The sequence below is a fragment of the Aquarana catesbeiana genome, linkage group LG08 (assembly GCF_042186555.1).
Source record: "Aquarana catesbeiana isolate 2022-GZ linkage group LG08, ASM4218655v1, whole genome shotgun sequence".
Taxonomy (NCBI): Eukaryota; Metazoa; Chordata; class Amphibia; order Anura; family Ranidae; genus Aquarana; species Aquarana catesbeiana.
Window position 1 is genome coordinate 112,574,142 of NC_133331.1, and position 19,710 is coordinate 112,593,851.

General features: G+C 43.3%; 1 protein-coding gene across 3 annotated transcripts in view; it reads left to right on the top strand.

The window, feature by feature from the left end:
- SGMS1 (sphingomyelin synthase 1) overlaps window positions 1–19,710 on the top strand; it is a 498,565-nt gene that overhangs the window by 281,465 nt on the left and 197,390 nt on the right. For all 3 annotated transcript variants that reach the window (XM_073596327.1, XM_073596326.1, XM_073596329.1), the window contains one exon: window positions 16,232–16,293. The gene's annotated coding sequence lies outside the window, so the exon portion shown is untranslated. The remainder of the gene's footprint in view (window positions 1–16,231; window positions 16,294–19,710) is intronic.

The following is a 19,710-nucleotide window of genomic DNA, read 5'->3' on the forward strand; positions in this document are numbered from 1 at the left end:
GATTGCCCGGTTCTCAGGGCTCTAAGAACAGAGAGTTGGCAACTATCAGTCACCAGCTTTCTGCTCTGCCCCCCCCCCCCTCTTCCGCACTCACTGGAGCGCTGGGATGTGGAGGGGGCGGCACACTGAGAGTCTGAGCCGGGTGCCTGTCCGGGCATGTGGGCGGATCACGAATTAATTGTCACGATCTTGCCCGTGCCTGGACTGGCTCTAAGATTTTAGCCCACTGTCTGCTGAAAACGGGTCACAGGAGTGCAGAACGAACTGCACACCTGCGATCCACAGAAGAAGTACAGCCAAACGAGCTTTGGTTGTACTTCTTTAGGCAAATCATTTTATGTAAATCTGTTGTAAAGCGTCTTAGGCCCCATGTACACGGGACGCTGCTAAACATATGTTCAGAGGCAGTTGGACGCTTTTTTCAACTGCCCCTGAACTCATTCAATGTTATCCTATGTGACCATGTACACAGTCCCGTTTATTGCCATTTTTAGGCAGTTGCGTTTAACAGCGTTTCTTTGAAAGCAAAAAAATGGGTTCAGACAGATTTCCACGTTTCAGATGCCAAACGCGACTAAACGCGGTACCCGCGTTTAGACGTGTTTTCGTTTATAAGCGTTTTTAAAGGAAGGTACCCTATATTTTTTACCTGAAAAGACAAATATATGATGAAAAAAACATTAAAAAAAATTGTTTAAAATGTTTTACTTTAAAAAATAATAAAATAAAAAAAATATTTATTAAGCACAATTTAAAAATGTAATTATTAAAAATATTTAAAAAATTACAAATAAAAATTTGATATATTATAAAAAAAATGAAATTAACGTTTAAATTTGCATAAAATAGACAAAATATTTTTTTTAAAAAAAGTAATAAAAAACAAAAATAATACCATATACAGCTGAAAAAAATCCAATATCCAAATATCTATAGATATATAACTAACTATAGATATAGATATATATCTATATATAGATATATGATAAAGATATATCTCTATATATAGATATATGATATAGATATATCTCTCTCTCTCTCTCTCTCATATATATATATATATATATATATATATATATATATATATATATATATATATATATATATATATATATATATATAATCTCATGTTGGTGTCCATGTGTGTCAGACTGGGTCGTACTTTTTCCAGTAGAAGGTCAAATGTGGCAATAGACATGCGTGTTAAATAAAAAAATTTGTCAGGGTAGGTACGCAGCTGTACGTACATGATGGTAAAATAGCCTACCGACATTCGCTGCGCAATCACGTCGTTTTAGCCTCATCAAGAGCAACATCAGGAGAATTTCCTCACATATGCTCATTATGGAATCCATTGCAAAAAAAAAAGCACAGAAATAGAAGCAACAAGTATACAGCTGCTCACTCTGGTCAAAATGGCTGAAATAGTTAAAAAACAATGTTTTTTGAGCTTGGGGAGGGTCTTAATGAGGTTATCTTAATAAATGCTTCTAGATGCAAACGCGGTTAAACACGGCATGCAAAATGGGTGTTTCTAAACGCCAGTTTCAAGTTCGTTGAGAGGAGTTTGCCCCAGCGTCCCGTGTAGATGGAGCCTTACTTGTAGATCTCGCCAGTAACAGCACTTTCTATTCCAGGCTGACAAGACTAAACTAAAGCAGGCCAAACATGGTCGAATTTCGAACTAATTTTCTGTTCAAAATCAGAAAGTTCTGTTTTTTTTGTGATCGATGAGGCCAGCATTGATTTTCGAAATTCGGCCGACCAAGCCTTCAATTTCACCTCATGTTGCTACAGAAAATAATTTTCGTGGGTGGGAATCTTCTTTTTTCTCCGTAAATTTTCTTTTCTTATTAAATTTTTCGTACGTTTCTCCCATCATTGATTAGAAAGTCGTTCATTTTACAAAAAATGTCCAACATGTCCGATATCTCAAATTTGATTGCCGCACGAAAATCGGCCGTTGTTGCAGCCCACTAATGGTGCGAAGTTCGTACGAAAATTCTTTGATACGATTTTTGAAAGAAAATCCTTTCGAAATTCGAACCGTGTATGGCCGGCATTATGCCTTAAAAATTAGTAGCAATGTTGTCAGCCTGCAGTGCGCACTCCTTACGTTATTAGGCTCTCTCCTGCAGACAGCGAGATGTTTCCTGCACAAAACTGGCTGACAACATTGCTGCTGATTGCATGGCAGTGGCTTAATGTTGTCAGCCTGGAACATGAATGGTTGTTACTGGCAGGTTCTCCTTGTAAGAAACTTTGCAAGAGATCCCAGAAAATGATTTGCTTAAGAAAACTATATCCAGTATAGTGAGGAATCCTGGCCAAACATACTGCTGTAACACTACTGCAGGTAACACAGAGCAGCACTCATCTACAAGTCATAGCTGTGGGGGATTGAAAGTGATGCTATTACATGGACAGCACATTTCCTTTTCCTTGTCATAACTGACGATTTTGCAATGGTGTCATACTATTGTGAGTTGAAATGACTTGGTTGACAGCGTACAAAAAAAAAGCATCTTGACATTGTTGTTAATGCTGACGTTTTTTTGTAAAGGAAAAAATAAAGGGTGACAGTCTCATTAAAGGTGACCTTCCATTCTGCTTTATAACAGCTTCTTGCCCTGTAAGCCATTTGTAAACAAAACTGTTCATCCAAAAAAAAAAAAAAAAAAAAAAAAGCTTCTTCCTCGGCCTCCACTGTTTCTGGGAGACATGGGTGTATCATAATGCTGGAAATGCTGAAATCCCTCTAGCCCATTGCAAGAGTGAATTCTCGTTAGAGCTGCACAATTAATCGTCAAGAATCGTTATCGCGATCTTGACTAAAGTGTTTCCTGATTCTTTCTATGCAAAGAATTCTCTCTGCTCTTCTGAAGCCACAGCCTTCAAAAGAAAGGAAGAGAAAAACCGGGCAGTCTGCCAAGAAACAAAACAATTCTTTATCAGTTGCACTTAAGTATAAACATTGTAACAATTTGTCAATGGAATAGACTTTGTGTGTAAGTGAAAAAAGTTTAACCACTTAAACACTAAACCTTTTTGTGACATTTGTTGGTTTCAAGTTAATTTCTTTTTTTTGCTAGAAAATTACTTAGAACCCCCAAACATATATTTTTTTTTTTTAGTAGACACCCTAGAGAATAAAATGGTGGTTGTTGCAATATTTTATGTCACACTGTATTTGCGCAGTGGTCTTTCAAATGCAATTTTTGGGAAAGAAAAAATTTTAATGAATTAAAAAAAAAAAAAAATCTAACCAGTAAAGTTAGCCCGTTTTTTTTTTTGTTTTTTTTTTTGTATAATGTGAAAGATTTTACGTAGTGAGAGAATCGTGATCTTTTTATTTTAAACAAAAAAAATTGTGATTCTCATTTTGGCCAGAATCGTGCAGCTCTAATTCTCGTTGGATTTTTTTTTTTTTTTTTTTGGGAGGGTGGATTTGATGGTTTGCTTATAACTTTTTACAGCAGTCTGTGTTGGGGGAAATTGGCTGGAAAAAAACCTACCTTCCATTTGCCATGGAAAGTCTGCTTTAAACCCCCTTCCAGACAATTTTACATTTTTTTTAAACAGAGCTGGAAAAAGTTCAAACATCTGATAAGTTTTTATTGCTGCCTGTAACTTGATTGGAGTGATATCTCCTTGCTTTTCAGTATCTGTGAAATTAGCATAAGAAATAATGGGGAACAGGTATCGTTAGGACTAGAAGACACTAGTCGATGATAAGGCAGCAACACAAAACATGCAGTGGTTATGACCCTTCCCTACTAAAAACTGTTTTTTTTGCTGTACTTGCCCACATTGGGGAGATTCCTCATGGCTTCATATTCTGATGTTCTGTCACTGGAACGGGAAGTTGTTTCCACCGAGCAGATCGGTTCGGGTCGGTACAGTTTGGAAGGCCTAGAATGGTCCGGCCTATTCAGGTGAGCGTTTCCACTGCAAGTCGGACCGACAGGGGCCATACGTGGGTTTAGAAAAAATGCCTAGCATGGTGTCACACGTCCACCAATCAGTGGAATGTATCGTAGCTCCGCCCTAACTGAACCGTTCCATTTTCTATGGCCCCACATCTGAAGCAGGACCCAGAATGGAGCGGTACGGTTCAGTTGTATGGGCCGCTTTCATAATGGAAACACCCAAAATAGCGTACCGATCCGCTCGGTGGAAACGAGGCATTAGAATTAAAGTGGTTGTAAACCCTCTCCTCTACCTAGTGAAGTGAATAGCCTCAGATGATGCACAGAGATTAAACAAATTTCCCTACATCATTTTTACATGCATATCTGCTGTCTTTCCCTTTCTACATGCTTTAGAAAGTGCACATTGTGTTACAAATCGTGTTTCCTCATTCAATTGTGGGAGGGGAGTCTGGGCAAACACTGTGTGGGAGCTGATTGGAGGAAAGACACACCCCCACTCCACACTCCACACAGGAACAAAGGAACCTGCAGAGCTGTACTATGAATTAAAAAGGGGGCACAATATGTATCCACTTTCTTGAGGTTGTGGCCTCCCCACCACAGTTAGATCATTTAAGTTAGCAGCATTAGTTATAGGTAGTTTAGGGCGGCTGCCCCTTTAAGGCAGCTGAGCTGAGGTATCAGGGAGGAACCAATCAGAGCACATGGAAAGTGCTGGAATGTGGGGATAGGCTATAAAAGGTTAGCAGGAGAGAGGCTTTTCCTCTTTGTCAATGGACCAAGCAGGAGGATTGAAGCTCCTTCCCGCCCCAGCGCGAACACCTGTTATGTGGTAGGGTCACCCCGGATTCTGGGGGGGACTGTTGTTTGTATTTAAATTCTGCTACTGCTCGAGTTCTAATAACTGAGCCGATAGAAATCTGTTTGGATTTATGAAGTTATGATATAATAAAAGAGTTATGAAATATTACATTGTTTAAAACCAATAAAGGTGTCGCGGCCAATTTCTTTCCAAGAAAAGGATGTTTGTGTTATTATTTAGTTATATTGTATCTGGGGAAATTTGTTTGTGGGTGGGTGTGGCCTACAATCTCATAGATAAGCTCTCTGTTTATCTATCTCTTGGCTCCCTCCCCAACACAAATTTGCAGCTACTGTTCTCTCCTATGTCGGAGAGCTTGTCAGAAGTGACTGCTGATAACCGAGGAGCAGAAAGACACAGCACTCAGAGCTTTGGAGAGAGATAAGTAAATACTTCAACTACACTAACACTACTGATATATGTGCCCAGGTCAGATCTCATGAATGGGGTTTACAACCACTTTAATCCCATTGGGAACACAGATATTAATAAAAACCTGATTGAGGTTCTAACTGTTCCCTTCTCTATCTAATACAAAACTGTCTGAAGATCATTTTTAATATAGAGGTTCTTAATGAGAAACTTTGGACCCCACCTCCACTTATGTCTTTTACTGAGTTATCCCCAATAAACTTTAATTGGAGGCCCAGTGGTGTTTTGTAAGGATCCGCCATGCTGCTTCACACAGGGTCCCATGCCACTATTTTCCTCTGTGACATCATCAGGATGCCAGCCACCTGACAACAGGCATGTCCTGTGGTATGTCATCCAGGGGAGCCCGCAAGTACCAGGAAGCGAAAGACACTGTCTGATGGTGTGGTGTGGTGCTGTGCAATAGAGTAATCCATGGTCCTCATGCGTGGTGTTGACATCCCTGAAGGCTGCAGGCAAGAAAAATTAAATTTTCCCTAGGTGAAAATCCAAAAAGTAGAGGGGAAGAACCCCCCCCCCCCCCCGCCCCCGAAAAAAATAAAAACAAAAACCGTTAAAAAAAATATTTTTGATTTTGAGAGGCAACTTTAAGGTATAAGATGGCAAAAAGTGGCAAGGAAGGAGGAAGGTCCACTTTAACTCTCTGTACATGTTTGCATCTCCACACAAGAACAAGGAAAGGTCCTATTGCCTATAGTAGCCAACCAGGTTCCAATTGTCATTTATATAGTTCAGGTTTGAAAATGAATCAGTGTTTGTGACTGGGTGTCATAAGAAACAAAAGTATTTCATTGGTGCATTCTTCATGCATGTCACATAGTGCCATAGGAAAAATGTATTATTGTAGAACAAAATCACATTCCGGTGTCTTTTCTAACATGAAAAAATCTTTTTCCTATAGCACACTTTTCATATACCTGTCTTGTAGGCGTCAAAGGCACAATCTCCTGTGGCTCATGGAAACCTTCCATGCGGAATTTTTTTCTTTTATATAGTGGAGTGGTAAATTACATTTCAGAGCCGGGCGTGGCAAAGTAGTAATGGACTAGTGCAGTTTTGAAAGCATACTGCAGTGGCGGAATTACTAGGGTCGCAACAGCCGCACTTGCGACTGGGCCCTGGCATTCTGCCAGTGTGGGGGGCCCCCAAGACCCCGCACCTCCCCCTGTATCTCCGGCTGGCATCTTACTATACAGGGTGGGGGGCAGGAGGGGGCGATTGGCAGGTATGTGATGTCTGCGGGATGTCCCTCCCAGCTAGCACAGTTCACTTCCCGAGTGTCAGTGTATAGAATGGAGAGGGGAGGGGCCTCTGACCCAAGCAGGCACCTGATTCAGTGCACACGTTTGTCGCTCTGCTTGTACACTCTTGCCGATACATGCTCGGGTCAGAGGCCCCTCCCCTCTCCATTGTATACACTGACACTCGGGAAGTGAACTGTGCTCGCTGGAGGGACATCCCACGGATATCACAAGGATATGTACAAGGGCTGCTGCTTCTTGCATTTAGACTTCTCATATAAGGTAAGCCCGACACTGGCCCCCCAAATGTCACCTGTGACACTGGCCCCCTCCCCACCTGTGACACTGCCCCCCACCTGTGACACTGCCCCCCACCTGCCACATAGCTCCTCTTTTATCGCACTGCCCACGTCATACTATTTCCCCAACACACTGCCCCCCAACCTGTCATACTGCCCCCATCTGTCACACTGTCCCCTGACACACTGCCCCCTTGGCACAATACCCTCCTGTCATACTGCCCCCCCTCCTGTAACACCGCTCCTCCATCATTCTGCCCCCTCATCACACTGCCCCCTTCTGTCATATTTACATCCCTCCCGTCACACTACCCCCTGTCATACTGCCCCCCTTCTTTCACAATGCTCCCTAATTACACTGCATACTTCCCAGGTATCCTTTTCCTGTCACACTGCCCCCCTCTTGTCACAATATCGCCCTGTCACACTGCCCCCATCGTACTGCCCCTTCTTTCACAGTGCCGCCTTTTATCACACTCCCCCTCCGGTCACACTTTCCAAATTCTCTTCTTTGGTTACACTGCCCACCTCCTGTCAGAATACCCCGCCATACTGCTCCACACCACACTGCCCCCCATCCTTTCACAACCCCCCCCCCCCCATCGTACTATGGGTCAGGGGCCCTTCATGGTTTCTTGCACTGGGGCCCTGGAGGTTATAGTCACGCCTCTGGCATACTGTATATATGTTAGGTAGTCATTAACTGTGTATGCAAGTGCTCTTAAAGCTTGAGTAGAATAGAGGTAGGTATCTAAAAACTAAGTGGACAGAGGGAAAGAAAGATACACATCTGTTCTAAGTGGCCTACTCCTGGACTCTATTAGCGTATAGATGGTGGCCATCTCCCAGACCCTGCCATTTTATAGTCCCAACATCTGAAAATCAAATTTTGCTTTGCACTTGAGATTAATCTATTTCTGAGGAGCAACCAAAAATAATAGACTGTTGGTGAGGCCTGAAAATTGAATTGAGAGCTTTTATTTCAAAGGAAATCAAAGTAATCTAGGGCTGAGTTGCCTGGAAGCTCAGTAGGAGATAATATAGATGCAGCTAAATGTGATTAAAGTGAATCTGTATGTTTGCTAAAAAAAGAAAACCACTAAGCTAAGCAAACACCAAGCTGAATCTTAAGCTGGTGATTCATAACTTCTTTTTCAGGCGTTATACCTTTTGGCACTCTTTGGATCCCTGCCAGATTCAATATGCAAATAGTGGCTTGTTTGAAGTCACCAATTGTTTATAGGCATGCCCAAGTGACACTGCCCAGACTTGATGATGGGTTGCACAGGCACCACACACTGTATTATAAGATTGATGTAGGGGGTGAGGCTTGTCTAATTACCAATAAATGAAGTGGAGAAACATCCCTAGAGCTCCAGGCAGCACTGGAGAAATCAAACTGAAAAAGAATGCCATTTTTTTTTTTTTTTTTTAACGAGGGTAGTAAACTGCCCAAAAATGCATTATATTGCATCTTACCAATTCTTAGATGTAGTGGCTGCATTAGTTTTCCTTTTTTGGGCTTTTTACCTGAGAAAAAATAATGCAACCATTACATTTAGCGTTCACGCAGAAGGATTATTATAGGTGTTTTTTCATACATTTCCTGGAGCTGGCAAAAACTCATCGGAGGAAACCTGCCTGCTGCCTCTTCCTCTCTGCTCATCTAGTTAGAGGGAGGAGGCAGCTCCTCCTGGCTCATTCCCCCTCTGGAAAGCATCTGTACAGACCCATATCAGTCAGCCCAGTTTTCAGATCTGCGACTGGTCAGACCAGGCAGAGATCTGAAGGTAATATCTTCAGCAAATTTTTAGCCAAGATATTAGTTTATAGGGTACAGAAACCATGGCATTCCTGCAACACCTTGCGACTTTCAATTTTCTGATGCATGTCACAAATGTTCCTTGGCATAAGCAGAATCCACATTAACAGGACAAATGGACCTGTTTAAGGTCTTTCTGCACCACCTGCACCGGTTTCTTTTTAGAGTGAAATATAAATTGGCGCTGGTCCACACCTGATAAACAGAGGGAATGTGGCAGTTTTCCATGTAGAAAACAGCTGCAGATTCCTGCCAGGTGTGATTTTGTCATATGGGATATGAGCTGTCAGTAGACAGCTCACATTCTTCTCTCTGCTTGTGCAATGCTTCCTGCGCTCTAAGCTGAGGGGGGGAACAGGGACAGGCAGAGAGATCATAGCAAGCAGCTCCAACTCTCTGTTCTCTGCACCTCTTTTGTTGGTTAGGAGCAGCATCTCCTCTATGTGGTACGTTTAGAAGAGTCCACGGGTTGCAGGAAAGAAATTTGCAGGACTCCCCCCTCAACACAGACAATGCTGACGGGGGAACCTCTCCTGCCGAGCAATTGTCTGCTCCTTGCAGAGGGGCGGGCAGGGTAAGCCGTCCCTGTTGGAAGAAGACAGAGATTATCGCTAGCAGCTAAAGCAAGAGAATCTGACAGGCTGGTTGTACCCAAGCTGATTGAACCCTCAACTTGGCACATTTAGCCTGCCCATTAACGGTTTATGGCCGGCCCTAATTCCCCCCAGTGTGTTGTTTATTTGGTTCATGTCAAGTGTGCTCCACGTCAGTGGCGGCTGGTGCTAATTTGTTTTTGGGGGGGGAGGGGCAGCAAACAGTACGACACCGATTCCCCCCCCCCCCTTCTGGTTGTTAGCACTTACCCCATCTCCTCACCGACGGCCTCCCCTGCTCTCCACAGGTCAGCACTGTGGTGGCGGCTTCCTTTCCTCCCTCCTCGGTGGCCAATCGGGAATCTGCTCTTTTTGGCCAATCGGAAAACGGGTCTCACACCCAGTTCTGCTTGGCCGGATTGAGAATCAGTGTTTCAACAGCGAATATTTATTCGCTGTTGTAACACTTGGGTGGGCTCCGAGCGCAATGCTCTGCATCCGGAGCCCACCCTAATTTGAAGGCTATTAAAGCCTTTCTCTCTAATCAGGTGTTTAAAAAAAAAAAAAAAAAAAAAAAAGCCCTATGTCCTGAAAGGGGCCGGACGCATGAATAGGGGGTTGCAGCTGTGGATAGAGGGGGCAGCGCCCGGATGCCCCTAATGGATGGGCCTCCACTGCTTCACCTGCTGCACCAAAACAGTTGGAAAAATAGTTTATCTGGCCCCTTATGTTTTGATGCACTTGGAATTTATTTCGCTTATTCAAACTGAAGCTTTAGTTGGGCTTTAATACCCAAACTGTATGCAAATTAGTATTTTTTGATAACTGATGTTACAGGCAGACAAGGCAAAATAAGTGTACCGAGCAAATACTGCTAGATTCAAACCCAGTTGCTGGGCCTTTACTGTTTTGCATGCAGCTGTGTTGATTTGGGGCTTTGGATTTTCTTGGACTGACCTGGAACGATCTCTGTAAGATCAGTCGGGACCACACAGCTCCTCTGTTTGTGTGAAATGATGAATTAGTCAACCGCAGGGAGGTCATGGCAATTTCTGGCTTTCTTTGCACAAAGATTCTCTATATCTGCTTCAGAATTGTGCGCTTCAATTTATACGCAATCATCTCTAATTATGACAGCTGTTTTTGTTTTCTGCTGTGTAATTTGACATGAATAAAATGACAGGTTTAGGAATTGGAAGGCTGCAGTGCAATAATAGTATGTGTGTTGACAGGGAGGATGGATGAAAGCTCCAAATTCAGTTAGTCCTGAATGTACAAATGTAGCTTTTTTTATGTTGGGTCAAAGATTTTAAAACCAAGATGAAGGAATATGGGAACACAAATTCAGTATCTTCTGCAACATTAAAAGCAGGTTCAAATGATCTGTCCACACCACCACAGTACTGTATGTAGTGGGCCCTATTACAATTTGATGGGGGTAGGTACCTTATTGTACTGTGTATAATGCCTAGGTGTGTAGTGTTGTTTTTCTCGGTACCATAGCCAGCTACGTGAGAACTGTTGTGGAAGAATTATTTCTATGTGGATATGCTCTTGTCCGGATCATGCCCTTTGACCCTCGTCAGGGCTGTGCTGACCAATTGTGCTGTTGCATAACTTTTTGTTTTTATTGACTGTATTGTCTTGATTATAAATTGTTGAAAATTAATTAAAAAAAATAAAAATAAAAGCAGGTTCTTATGGGGGTCCTTTTATTGAAGAGGTAAAGAATAATTCTGCCATGAACCTTACCGGGAAAGGGGGATGCTTGGGCAGAGTTAGGGCGCCTTCACACTGCCCTGGTGCAATTCTATACGCTTTGGGCAAAGTACAGCTAATCTGTGGTTTTTGTGCGGGTTAGCTGAGCTTTCCCATGGAATTATAAGAGGTCCTGTGGTTTTGGTGCTGTTTCAGAAAGCGCATCAAAGATGCAGATTGCAGAATGCAGGAGTTTTGTGTGTTTTCTGAAACGGAACCAAAATCACAGCGGAACAGTGTGCAGGCTCCCTTAGTAATAGAGTCTTATGTTTTTTTGGCCCCTTTTACACTGGTGGTCTTTTGCCATGTTTTTCCAGGGCGTCAAAAGTGCATGAAAATTATTCCCCATTAAATCCTATGTAACTGTTTACACCACAGGTGTGCTACGCTTTGAAAAGTCCTGCACGCTGCATCTTTGGTGCAGTTTTTCAAAAGCGCACCAAAAGTCACCTTCTATTGTAAGTCAATGGTAATGCACCAAAAGCACATCAGTGTGAAAAGGGCCTTAAACTGCTCCAAAGTGGGGGGGGGGGGGGGGGGTGGAGCTAGTTTTAGATACTGAAACCTTCAGGGACCGAATTCTTCCAGAGCAGTACACAAAGTAGGATGTCAGATTGGTAATGCTCATGGGCACATTGAATTTTTGCATTTTAATCAGGATTTTAGGATTTTAAAAAGGGTTCAAAGTATGGATATTTTACACATACTTATAGTGGTCCAGCTCAGCCCAGCGCATATAGTGTGAAAGGGCTCCTAATACTGTTAAACACCTGGATATTATCAAATTGATGAGCATGTGCATACCCAAGGTTCTCCATCGGTGAAAACCACATGACTAAACAATCAGTAAATGGATACAGGTAGCTGAAGTTCATATCTGAACATTTTCTGAAAACATGGAGCTCAGCCCCTGCATCTCACCTCCTAGGCCTCTGCCTTAGGCTAGCCTTAAACAGCTCAAATTTTCGCTGATACTTGTTGCATTGTCCAAAATGAGAGCTATGGGAGGCCCAGCAAGCAACACCTGACTCAGTAAAGTTTATCTAAAAATTGAGTTAGGTGGAAAATTGTTGGCCAAACAGTAGCTGCAATACATCAGATGCACTTACTGGTTGTGAATTCTGACAGCCACGGGTGCTGCAGCTGTCTGAATACAATAGCTGGTAGTGGAGATTTCTCCATCCACGCCTTTAAGACATCTCTTCTGCCAGCTATGGTATTCTGACAGCCGGTTGTTAAAATACCTTAGTGGTAACTTCATCTGATTGGCTATCAGTTTTCCACCCAGCTCCTTCAACAAGTGGCTTCAATTTCAGCCAGAAATGGGCCAAATTCGGTCTTTGAACCTTTCACAATTAAAGATCAAAAGGGGAGATGTGGGGGTGAGCAAGACTTTTACAGAAAACATTCAGAATTGGATATAACTTTAGCTGCTTATTTATAGCCTAGTACACACACCAGCTTTTTTTCATTCTACCAAAAACTGACATCTCAGATTGGAGCCACTGTTCTAACAATCTGATGTTAGTACAGTGATCTCCCCTGCTGTGCTATTCTGTTCTGACAAGGGCACATTGGCTGAGACCGCTGATTGGGAGCCGGTCGCCTACTGGTTTTCCAGCATGCTTGCCTGACAGAAGCCAACTGTGTGTGGCATACACACAGGCCAAATGTCTGCCAGTTTTTCATTTTTTTTAATTGAACCCGCTGATGTTGCCCGACATAAGCCGTGTGTACCAGGCTTATCTTTTGGCGCTACTGATGGTTTACCATGCATTTTCCCTTAAGTTGTGCATTTTTTCATCATGATCAATTTGAGTTACCCTGGTTTACGCTAACAAAGACTTAAAGGTCTTTGATTTATTACAGCAGCATGTAGCGCTGCAGGCAGCCAAAGTATTTACAGTAAAACCTTGGATTGAGAGTAACTTGGTCTGAGTGTTTTGCAAGACCAGCATTTTAGCAATTTTTTTTTATAAATTTTGACTTGATATACAAGCAATGTCTTGATATACAAGTAGCGTTATGTCACAACTGAGTATATAGGAGAATAGAGGCGCCCCTAAGTGTAGCAATATGGTTACATTTAATGAAGGTACAACATTTAGCAACTCACATGGTTGAGGAACAGGCACATCTAAGTATGCAGGCATCTGGGGCAAAGCTATCCACATAGACCATCCTCTGCACCGCCATCGATTTGTCCCTTCTACGCTGCGCTCCAAGAGCGCTTCAAGCCTCACTTTCAAATCGCTCTACTGCAGGGTAGTCTTCCTGGTCATGATTGCAGACTGACAGCGGTGAGAGCCGGCGGTGCGGAGGATGGTCTATGTGGACAGCTTTACCCCAGAGGCCTGCATACTTAGATGTGCCTCTTTTAATCATCAACCATGTGAGTTGCTAAATGTTTTATCTTCATTCAATGTAACCATATTGCTACACTTAGTGGCGCCTCTCTTCTCTTTTATATTCTGTAGCGCCTGCTGGAGGCTTCCATTTGTTGATGGACATTTTATGGTTACACAACCTATCACATTGCTATAATCTTTTTATATGGACTATAAACTGAAGGACTTCGATTTGATATACGAGTGCTTTGGATTACATGCATGTTTCCAGAACAAATTATGCTCACAATCAAAGGTTTTAGGCCCCTTTCACACGGACGGATAGAATTGTGCTTTTAGCTGCGGATTTTCTAGTTTTCTGCCGCAGCTAAAAGCGCACAATGCTTTCCTATGGCCCCATTCACACACTGCGTTTAGCTGCGATTTAATTACATGCGGTTCCGTGCGGATAGAAAAAATAGAATTGACTGCGTCCAGGAGCGATTTAGCGCAGCTATCCGCACATAACCGCAGGTAATCGCAGTGCACTGTCTCAGCTGCAGATAGCAGCGTCGAGCTGGCTCGCTCATCGGGAAAGGAAAAATGTTTTTTTCTTTCCCAGTGAGCAACAAGCAGCACGGGGATCCGACTTGGATCCCCACCAATGCCAGGCACTGTGTTTGGTATGAATCTTGAGGGGGAACTCCACGCCAAATTTTAAATAAAAAACCGACATGGGTTCCCCTCCAAGAGCATACCAGGCCCTTCTGTCTGGTATGGATTCCAAGGGGCACCCCCTACGCCGAAAAAAACGGCATGGGGGTCCCCCCCATATCCATACAAGACCCTTATCCGAGCACGCAGCACGGTCGGGGGTGGGGACGAGCGAGCGCCCCCCCCTACTCCTGAACCGTACCAGGCCGCATGCCCTCAACATGGGGTGGTTAGTGCTTTGGGGCAAGGGGGGGCGCCCAACCCACCCCAAAGCACCTTGTCCCCATGTTTATGAGGACAAGGGCCTCTTCCCAACAACCCTGGCCGTTGGTTGTCGGGGTCTGCGGGCGTGGGGCTTATCGGAATCCGGGAGCCCCCTTTAATAAGGGGGCCCCCAGATCCCGACCCCCTTCCCTTTGTGAATGAGTATGGGGTACATCATACCCCTACCCATTTACCTAGGGAAAAAAGTGTTAATAAAAAACACAGTACACATGTTTTTAAAGTAATTTATTAGGCAGCTTCGGGGGTCTTCTTCCGACTTCGGGGGTCTCTCCGGCGTCTTCTGCCGGCTCCTCCGCTATTTTCTGCCGCTCTTTTGCTAGCGGTGGCCCGGACTTCTGGATCGTCTTCTTCCCTCCTCTCTTCTTCCGATGTTGACACAACGCTCTCTCCAGCTGGAATGCTCTCTGAGCGCTCCGCAATGGACTTATATAGGCGGTGACCCCGCCCCCTTATGAGGTCACAGTCCCGGGGCGTGATGGGTATGTGACGTCATAAGGGGGCGGGGTCACCAGGTGACATCACCCGTGGCCACGCCCCATGCCTATATAATTGGTTGCGGACTTTGCTCACGGCATTACAGCAAGAGGGAGCGTTGTGTCAACATCTCTGGAAGAGAAGAGAGAAGAAGACGTCTCAAAAGACCGGGCTCCTCCGCTAGCAAAAGAGCAGCAAAAGAGCAGAAGATAGCGGAGGAGCCCGGCAGAAGGAAGAAGGCACCAGAGAAGAACAAGAGAGAGCGGAGACTACACCGGAGAGAAGGAGAAGAGGTCTGAGAGACCCCCGAAGTCGGCAGAAGACCCCCGGAGCTGCCTATTAAATTATTTAAAAAACATGTGTACTGTGTTTTTTTATTGACACTTTTTTCCCTAGGTGAATGGGTAGGGGTGCTCGGATAAGGGTCTGGTATGTATTTTGGGGGGACTCCCCACGCTGTTTTTTTTTTTGACGTAGGGGGTGCCCCTTGGGATCCATACCAGACCGAAGGGCCTGGTATGCTCTTGGAGGGGAACCCATGCCGTTCTTTTATTTAAAATTTGGCGTGGAGTTCCCCCTCAAGAGTCATACCAAACACAGTGCCTGTATTGGCGGGGATCCAAGTCGGATCTCCGTTCAATATGAGTCGGTACCCTGTCGGGTTGCTATGGAAATGGCAGACTGCAGCTAAACGCAACCGCAGCTAATCGCACTGTACAAATGCAGCTGATCGCAGTGCCTGGTGTCTTGAATCTTACAAAAAAAAAAAAATATGTTTTTAACTGCGGCAGAATAGCCGTCCGTGTGAAAGGCGCCTTACTGTACTTTCTTTTTTGTAGGGTGTCATTTTTATTAGCAGTTTTATTGTTGAAAGGAAAACCAATATTTTGGGGGTGATTGAAGATGCAATTTTGATATTTTGAAATATTGCTTCACATTACAGAATGTCCAATTTTACCATGTACAGGTGTATATCACAGAACTCTTCTATGTAAGGTGGACAAATAAAGAGTCCATTAATATTCCATGTCTTCATGGGCTGTTGCATCTAAGCAGACGTATTGGTGGTATTCTCGTATCTGGCTATATAAATACTCTGTGTGAAAGTGATGGGGACAGATTGGAGGAGTTTTTTTAAAACTGGAGCATGCAAAATCTGGTGCAGCTCTGCATGGAAACTAATTGGCTTCCAGGTTTTTCTGTCAAAGCTTAATTCCAAGCTGAAGTTAGAAGCTGATTGGTTACCATGCACATCTGCACCAGATTCTGAGTGCTCCAGTTTTAGTAAATCTCCCCCATTATGTCTGAAAATTCAATGAGGTCTGCTTAGCATAGAAAAAGGGAAAAACAAAATTCATATTGCTTTTAAAATATATCTGAAATCGTAACTTTTGCATAGCTTACCTTAAAACTCCTAAAACTCAAAATTCTTCTCCTAGTACGTCTGATGTAAAGTCTGTGTATACTGAGTTGTTTCTTTTTTTTAATTCAGTGATAACCGCTTCAGGATGGATGTAGTCAGACAAAGGAGTGGATCAAAACAATCACTTTGAAGTAAGTTCTCTTCTTATAATCCTCCCTTTCATGTAAGCATGTGCATTTTTTATTTAACAAACCCATTTGCATCAGATGTGTTAGACCCCTTTCACACTGGGGCAGTTTTCAGGAACTTTAGCGCTGGAAATAGCCTCTTCTAAGCGCCTGAAAACCGCCTCCCATTCATCGCAGTATGACTTTTCACACCTGGGGCGGTTCGTTTGCGGGACGTTCCAAAAAGTCCTGCAAGCAGCATCTTTGGGGCGGTTTGGGACCACTGTATTTAGCGCTCCCAAAACACCCTACCCATTGTAATGAATGGGCAGCGTTCCTGAAGCGCCTGAAAAGCGATTCGGAAGCACCATAACACTGGAGTTTTTAACCCCTTCTTTAGGGTTAAAAGTGCCTCACTAGATGCCGGAAAGCGCCGCCTAAACAGCGGTAAAGCGCCGCTAAAACGAGCTGCGCTTAACCGCAGCCCGAGTGTGAAAGGGGTCAAAGGCTGCACTGGGTAGCCTTCCTCAATGCAGTCCCAAAGCTTAGACAAGGTAAAAAGCTTTGCTCTCAATCATGTCAGTTCACACTACTGCACTAAAAAAAAAAAAAAAAAAAAAAAGTACAGCATGTACTACTTTTTTTTCAGTGCAATTTGCAGTTTGACGCAATCCACTGCATTTCTCCACTCTGTAGTCAATAGAAATGAAATAAATGTCACTTTGTGAAATTCCAATAAAGTTTGCACAAAAAAAATTAAAATCTGTGTGATCGGATGCTTTCAGTTCATCGGCACTGCTGCTTTCCAGCACACATCAGTGGCAGTGCGATATTACATTGTGCTGGTGTGAATGGGCCCTAATGCTTTCTCAAAAACATTTGTCTGATCTGATATTTCTGCACACATTGTATTTTTTATTTTAAAGTTTAAATTTAGCATCAAGGCATTTCTTTTTTTTTTTTTTCCTGTTTGCCTAAACCTTCCCTTATCTGACAGAAGTTATGACGCAACTGTGACGGTTGGAGAACCATGTGCAACCATTTGTGTGCACAGCATACTAGACTCTGTTTATTCTAAGTGCTTTAAGCTCCTTATGTCTCAAGGTGTTTTCATATATAATCTTCTTTAGTTAACCTACCAAGGTCTGCTAATAGTAGACGATGTCTGGGGAAAAGGACATTAATGCTGCAAGATGTAGATCTATATTAAGGTTAATGTACAGTGGGGACAAAGTATTCAGACCCCCTTAAATTTTTCACTCTGTTTTATTGCAGCCATTTGCTAAAATCATTTAAGTTCATTTTTTTCCTCATTAATGTACACACAGCACTCCATATTGACAGAAGAACACAGAATTGTTGACATTTTTTGCAGATTTATTAAAAAAGAAAAACTGAAATATCACATGGTTCTAAGTATTCAGACCCTTTGCTGTGACACTCATATATTTAACTTAGGTTCTGTCCATTTCTTCTGATCATCCTTGAGATGGTTCTACACCAGGGATATGCAATTAGCGGACCTCCAGCTGTTGCAGAACTACAAATCCCATGAGGCATAGCAAGATTCTGACAGCCACAAGCATGACACCCAGAGGCATGATGGGACTTGTAGTTTTGCAACAGCTGGAGGTCCGCTAATTGCATATCCCTGTTCTACACCTTCATTTGAGTCCAGCTGTGTTTTGATTATACTGATTGGACTTGATTAGGAAAGCCACACACCTGTCTATATAAGACCTTACAGCTCACAGTGCATGTCAGAGCAAATGAGAATCATGAGGTCAAAGGAACTGTCTGAAGAGCTCAGAGACAGAATTGTGACAGGGCACAGATCTGGCCAAGGTTACAAAAATATTTCTGCTGCACCTAAGGTTCCTAAGAGCACAGTGGCCTCCATAATCCTTAAATGGAAGACGTTTGGGACGACCAGAACCCTTCCTAGAGCTGGCCGTCTGGCCAAACTGAGCTATCAGGGGAGAAGAGCCTTGGTGAGAGAGGTAAAGAAGAACCCAAAGATCACTGTGGCTGAGCTCCATAGATGCAGTCGGGAGATGGGAGAAAGTTGTAGAAAGTCAACGATCACTGAAGCCCTCCACCAGTCGGGGCTTTGACAGAGTGGCCCGACGGAAGCCTCTCCTCAGTGCAAGACACATGAAAGCCCGCATGGCATTTGCTAAAAAACACCTGAAGGACTCCAAGAAGGTGAGAAATAAGATTCCGTGGTTGGATGAGACCAAGATAGAACTTTTTGGCCTTAATTCTAAGCGGTATGTGTGGAGAAAACCAGGCACTGCTCATCACCTGTTCAATACAGTCCCAACAGTGAAGCATGGTGGTGGCATCATGCTGTGGGGGTGTTTTTCAGCTGCAGGGTCAGGACGACTGGTTGCAATCGAGGGAAAGATGAATTCGGCCAAGTACAGGGATATCCTGGAGGAAAACCTTCTCCAGAGTGCTCAGGACCTCAGACTGGGCCGAAGGTTTACCTTCCAACAAGACAATGACCCTAAGCACACAGCTAAAATAACGAAGGAGTGGCTTCACAACAACTCTGTGACTGTTCTTAAATGGCCCAGCCAGAGCGCTCGCTTAAACCCAATTGAGCATCTCTGGAGAGACCTAAAAATGGCTGTCCACCAACGTTTACCATCCAACCTGACAGAACTGGAGAGGATCTGCAAGGAGGAATGGCAGAGGATCCCCAAATCCAGGTGTGAAAAACTTGTTGCATCTTTCCCAAAAAGACACCTGGCTGTATTAGATCAAAAGGGTGCTTCTACTAAATACTGAGCAAAGGGTCTGAATACTTAGGACCATGTGATATTTCAGTTTTTCTTTTTTAATAAATCTGCAAAAATGTCAACAATTCTGTGTTTTTCTGTCAATATGGGGTGCTGTGTGTACATTAATGAGGAAAAAAATGAACTTAAATGATTTTAGCAAATGGCTGCAACATAACAAAGAGTGAAAAATTTAAGGGGGTCTGAATACATTCCGTCCCCACTGTATTTTATTTATTGTATACGTTTGTGTGTCAGATATTTGAATTTGCAAGGGAATTGTGCATGCTTGGATATTAACATGTTTAGGGGAATTTATCAAAACTGGAGCAGTTGTGCATGGCAACCAGCTTCTATCTTTCCTTTTTAAAACGCAAATGGACAAGCTGAAGCTTGAAGCTGATTGGTTAATATGCACAGCTGTTGAAGATGCTGTCTTTCAGTGTTGTCAATTTCCCTGCATTGTACTTTAATTGTAACTAGGCTGGTAAAAAGAGCCATGGTCATTCTGAATGGTGAGGTAGCTGTATGTATCAATTGTTTTTTATTGTATCAATTATTAGCTATTAATCTCTGTCATGTAACTGTGATCAGCTGACATATCATTGCCTATAGCAAGGGTCTTCAAACTATGGCCCTCCAGTTGTTCAAGAACTAC